Source organism: Lycium ferocissimum, chromosome 8 (genome assembly GCF_029784015.1).
Source record: "Lycium ferocissimum isolate CSIRO_LF1 chromosome 8, AGI_CSIRO_Lferr_CH_V1, whole genome shotgun sequence".
NCBI lineage: Eukaryota > Viridiplantae > Streptophyta > Magnoliopsida > Solanales > Solanaceae > Lycium > Lycium ferocissimum.
This window is the reverse complement of record NC_081349.1, coordinates 60,001,509-60,007,873: the sequence shown is the minus strand read 5'-3', so window position 1 is coordinate 60,007,873 and position 6,365 is coordinate 60,001,509. Positions and strand designations below refer to the sequence as shown.

Sequence of the window (6,365 nt, the reverse complement as noted above, 5' to 3'; positions counted from 1 at the left end):
CTCGGCTCCGAATATGGGGTCGGGTGCCCATCACACCCTAGTAAGATCGGGGTGTGACACTAAATGTAAACTGAGGAGTCATTGATAATCTGGGAGTATACTTTCTTGTCTCTGACTCCTATAAAATGAGTAATACTGAAATAAACTATCCGGTCTTATATAGGGCTTGGTGTGTATGTGAATAACCACGAAGTCATGATCCTTTAGGCTAGTTTTAATGGGATATGATGAGTGGTCAATGCTCTCATTAAATATGCGAGAAGGGCATCTAGGCCATCCTGGTTACGACAATTTGGGAGCTCTCATTTTAACCAATCTGATCCCTTGCTTGAATGAGCAAACAAAAAATTAAAAAATTAAAAGAATAGCCATGAAGGCAAGTGTATAGCCCCGAAGGCAAAGTGCACATCTGTATAGCCCTGAAGACAAGTGTATATTTATTGAAGGAAAGTTTATATGGCCCTGAACGCAAGTGCATATGCTATATTGATATATATATATATTCTCTACTTCTCAACTAGACATAGGAGAATGCTAAACTAAATGTAAACTCCCGACAAGGGATATCTAAAATATGAGTAAGATGGAACAACATAGACATGAGAGCTCTGTGAGTAATTCTTCTCTTTTACACTCGTTCGGATCTTACTTATTATGGATTCATGCCATCAAAAGGAAGGAAATAGCCTTTACATAACTTTCATCAACTTATTCAACAACACGACGAACTTAGTCTATATAGCACTTCAATATACAACAACAACAACAATAGGACTAATGTCAAACTATAGGAAGACTAGCGTACGACATGTCGAGCGACATATGCTCGGGTTACAATTAACTAAATGATGCTTCTCTACGTGCCTTCCTTCTTTCAAACCACATGACAAAAACAACACATATCAAAACTATATCAATGTATCCAGCACCTCAACACAACAAGAACAACCCCAAAACCTTACACAATAACTCAATAATCAAGTGTATAATTTCTGACAACCATCCAGCATGTTCCTTACTGAAACAACACATCCAACACTCTTACACACGAGAAAAAGATGAATCCTTACCTTGATTGTCAATAACTAGCTCTTTTCTGCTTTACTTCACTGCGAAAGAACCCTCAAATCAGTAACTAACTGGAAGAATGGGGTTACGTTAACCTTATGAGCTTAGCAGCATGAAACTAGGAATAAAACTTTGGCAGCCTTACCTTAATGAAGTAGCAACCCCTTTAGTGGAACTCGGGAGCTTTTGGATCTATTTTGGAGGTAAGAAAGTGAGAAATGAGTTTAGGATTGAATTGGGGACTTATGTATCCCACCGCCTAGTGAGCCTCAGGGTGAACAACACTGTTGCTTTGGAGCTCGCTCAGCGAGGTCCAACTTCTACCAGGATAGTTTATAGTAAAATACTCATAACTTCCTGCTACGACGTCGTGTCGATGAACGGTTTAATGTGTTGAAAACTAGACTCATAGACCTTCGATTTGGTGGGTATATCACCCCGTAAATCAAAGTACATTGGGAGAAAAACTCAGTGACATCTGACCTAAATTTTAGTGAACTTATGAACATAACTTGCGACAACCTTTGCCGACTTTCGATTTACAACTCGCTTGAATTCAAAATATAACTTACGACTATTGTATAATTCAAATACCTTATTTCTTATCAGTTCAATCACTGTTAGTATTACCCTGAAAGTACAGGTTATAACACCGAGCCTATGTCAACTAACCTGCGACGCATCTTAACGTATGAAAATACGGGATGTAACAGAATTGACTCAGTGCAAGCACAAACTATTTTCTAATCAAAAAGGGTCATGATTTAGACTTTGTTGTGTGACAATGTGTTTTCTACAAATTCCTGGTACTAAAGAAGAATTTAGAAGGTGATGAAGATAGATAGGTAGAATCATGGTATTTTACCGATGCATGTTTGATAGTAGGTTATGGTTTTAGCTATAGAATTATGGTAACTATAACGATTAGTGTGGAATCAACCAATTGCATTCAGAGTTATGGCTATAATTTCAAAATTAGGTATTTTAGGTAGTGCCAGATCATATGTGTGAGATTCAGACTATTGAGCTAAGTTAAAGGATGATTTGGCAAATTAAGTGAATAAGGAAGTTGCTATGGACTTGTGGTAGGATTACCATAGACTTTGGGAGAGTTTGGTGCCACTTGGTTCATTGTGGACCGCTTGACTAAGTCAACTCTTTTCATACCGGATTAGACTATTACAACTTGAGTGGAGTTTACACGCCATGTTACATCCCGTATTTTTTGTACGTTAAGTTGTGTTGTAAGTTAGTCCACATAAGCTTGGAGAAATAGGTTATCCATAAGGTTATAAGTGTAAAAATGTGTTTAGCAAGTGTTGGAAGGATTAGAGGATAAACGAATTGAAAAGAACGAGTTTCGGCGAAATTTCCCAACTTATCGAGCAACATACGAACCGTACTTTGGAGGTACGGGCATGTCCACCGTTTGATCAAGGTGAGGAGATTCTGGTGGACATTTATGGCCCAACATATGGTGTACATACGGACCGTATGTTCACACTTACGGCCGCAAGTCCACCGTAAGTTGGAGGCGGTGGAAAATTTACCTTTTTAAATGAAGCAGTGGGGTTTATTTCTTCATTATTTTTCATGATCCTCCTAACTCATACACTCCCAAATACTCTCTAAATGTTCCCCTACTAATTAGACTAGGATCTTCGAGATTATAACGTGAATCTCCTTTCAGGAAAGTGAAGGTGTTAGCCTAGCTCGTTGTTTCCTTGTGGAATGAACTTGGAGCTTTTTTCCGATTGAAGTGAAGTGTGTAAAAGAGTTTGTGCTTGTTGTTTTAGGTAATATCCTCTCTGCTCATATTATATTTGAGCTAACCTAAGTCATGACTATGTTGTTTTCGTGAGAACGCACGAAGCGGCAATTGAAAGTTATATATATGTTGTAGTATCATGTAGGGCTATTTTTGAAGGTTGGTCTTGTGATGTTTCATGGCTGAAATTAGGGGGAAGGACTAGTATATGTGTTTTTCTTTTTGATGTATACTTTGAAGGAAAGAAAGGGCATAGTGAAAATTCGTTTAGTTCTTTGTAACCCGAGCGTGTTGCTCGACATGTCGTATTTAGTTTTCTCTTAGTTGACGTTAGTCCTATTGTTACTATTGTAGATTGAAGTTTTGCACGGACTAAGTTCATTTTTGTTGTCGAGTAAGTCGAAGAAAGGTATGTAATGGTTATTCCTATCTCTTTGTTGGCATAAATCCATAACCAAAATAATTTTACGAAAGAAGTGTTAAAAAGAAGAGTTATTCAATAGTACCCTACTCATATTTTCCTATCTCATGTGTATTATAGTTATCCCTTGTCAGGATTTATATCTAGCCTAGCACTTATTCCGTGATTAGTTGAGAAAGCAGAGAGTATATGTATACAGTTGTACAGTATTACTACACACCACCAAGCTATAACCGGTCGGGTAGGCACATATTGTGTATTCACACCGAGCCTTATATGGCCGGGTAGCTATTTACACTGAGTGTCATATGTGGTCAGGTAGACACACACCGAGCCCTATATATGGCCGAGTAGATTATTATTACGTATTACTTATATGAGATGAGTCAGAAACAGGTAAGTACGCTTTCAGATTATCCTTGACTCTCAGTTACATTCAGTTGTTTATATATGGCAATTCAGTTTCAGTCACCTTATATACTCGGTACATTATTTTGTATTGAGATCTCTTTTGTGAGGCCGCTACATTTCATGCCTGTAGGTCCTGACAGATAGGCCTTCTCAGTAGGCATTGCTAGTGTTCAACTTGATTAGTAACCTCCAAATTATTCATAGTTTCCAGGTCTAGAGTTTTGAGAGTATACATTATATATATAGACTTGATGGGTGGGTCGGGGCCCTGTCCCGACCACAGTATAGTTGTTATCCAGTAGAGGCTTGTAGACATGTCGTATATGTTTAGTTTGCAGCATGGTGGCCTTGTATATATCTCTTTTGGTATGTTTAGTGTTTGCCACTCATGGTGGCCTTATTGGCCCGTATATATATATATATATATGTGTGTGTGTGTGTGTGTGTGTGTGTGTGTGTGTGTGTGTGTGTGTGTGTGTTTGTGTGTGTATGTGTCTTTTGGGTTGAATATAGTTCAATTGAGTTACTTACCATTTATAGATTGTCATAAGTTATATATATATATATATATATATATATATATATGTGTGTGTGTGTGTGTGTGTGTGTGTGTGTGTGTGTGTGTGTGTGTGTGTGTGTGTGTGTATGTGTGTTTTGGGTTGAATATAGTTCAATTGAGTTACTTGCCATTTATAGATTGTCATAAGTTACAACCTTGTAGGCCTAAGACGTTTCAAATTGTTATATCATTCAGCTTTGTTAGCCTAAGATGTTATAGAATGGATTATATCTCAGCCTTGTCGGCCAAGAGATCCTTGTATGTGTTCAGGTATCATGAGACAAGATGGTACGCTCGGTCACGTAAGGCACCAGGTGCCTGTCTCGCCTTCTCGAATTTAGTGCGTGACATGCCACTTCACCTTTAGAAAGATGGCCAGTCTGAGCGGATTATTCAGATCCTTGAGGATATGTTATGGGCTTGTATGATTGACCTTGGTGGCCATTAGTATTAGTTCTTTCCTTTGGCAGAGTTTGCTTACAATGATAGTTACCGTTTGAGGATTGAGATTGCATGAATTGAGACATTATATGGTAGAAGATGTCGTTCTTGGCTGTTGGTTCGATGCGTTTGAGGTTAGGCCTTGGAGTACAGACTTGTTGAGGGATTTTTAGGAGAAGGTCAAATTGATTCAGGAGACGCTTCTTACAGCTCAGAGTAGGCAAAGGAGTTATACAGAGCGAAAGTTCCTTGATTTGGAGTTCATGGTTGGCGAGTAGGCATTTGTTAAAGGTTTCACCATGAAGGGTGTGATGAGGTTCAGAAAGAAGGGCAAGTTGAGACCGAGGTATATTGTTCCCTTTGACATTACTCTGCATATTGGCGAGGTGGCCCATGAGTTAGCATTGTTACCTGGTTTGCTGTGTGTTCACCCTGTATTTTAAATTTTGATGCTCAAGAAGTATCATTCGAATGGTGCTCATGTGATTCGATGGGTTTCAGTGTTTCTTGATCAGATTTTTTCTTTTAAGGAAGAGCCAGTAGCCATTTTGGGTATGTAGATTCGGAAGTTCGGATCCAACGTGATAGTTTCAGTGAAGGTTCAATAAAGGCATTGTCTGGTCGAGAAGGCTACCTGGGAGACCGAGTCGGACTTGCAGAGTGATAGCCCCAGCTTTTCATTGATTCAGGTACTTTTTTTCTCTTTAATTTCGAGGATGAACATATGTTTAAGTGATGGTTGATGTAACGATCCGTTAGGTCTTTTTAAAAAATTTACCCTTTTTCCCTAACTGATTTTTCCCCAGCTTTTTTATGATGTGTTTGACTTACGAGGATGGGTAGTGCGATTCTCGAGGCATAGGTGAGTTTCAGCTAACAAAAAGGATATTTTGAACATCCAGAAGTTAAGAAATGAGAATGGTTGACCAAAGTCAATATCAGGGGTAAAGAGTATGTATCCAAGTTTCGTCAATTTCATTAGGTCCGAAATGTTATTTATGAATTAGTCAAGTCATTAGTTTGGATCCCGAGAGACTCGGGGGTATTTTTGATCCTTGGTTAGAAATTAGTTAAGTTTAAAGTTAGGAGGTTACCACCCTGTGTTGATGTTTTGTGTGTGCGAGCAGGTTTGTAGCTTGTTTTATGACAGAAATGCATATTTTGGTTTGTGCCCAGGCGGTTTCAAAAGAGTTTCAAAAGATTCTAGCAGAAGTTGGAACGTTGAAAGTTAAGAAAGTTCAAGACTTGGTTCGACGTTTGATTCATATTTGTGATGTTTCTGTATGTGTTTTGAACCTAACCCTTGAGCAAGTTTGTGGAGGGTATAGAGACTAGATGGGATGATTGGACGGGATCCCGAGGGCCTCGAGTGAGTCTCGGCGTGTTTCAAGAGGAGTTGACAAATTTTAGGAGTACTGCAGATTTCAGCGCCCAGCTCACCTTTTGGCGGTGACCAACAGTGGCTTGGATAGGTATTTTGGGCCAGCGCCCAATTCAGGGCCAAACGATGGCCAGAGCGCCCAAATCTTCTATATGTATATATGGGACTAATTTTCTACCATTTTTAATTAATTCCACCATTTTTTTAGACTTAGGAGCTCGGTTTTGCAAGGCTTTGACCTAGAAATTCATCATCAATCCATGGATTATACGTGATTTTATCTTTAGATATAAATCAAAACAAAGATTTGAATAGG

General features: G+C 38.8%; 1 non-coding gene across 1 annotated transcript; it reads left to right on the top strand.

Annotated features, from left to right (window-relative positions):
• The first annotated feature begins 219 nt into the window (after window positions 1-219).
• On the top strand, window positions 220-324 carry LOC132069084 (small nucleolar RNA Z279/snoR105/snoR108). The gene has a single exon (XR_009417652.1). It is a non-coding gene; the product is annotated as a small nucleolar RNA Z279/snoR105/snoR108 (small nucleolar RNA).
• Window positions 325-6,365: the final 6,041 nt, after the last annotated feature.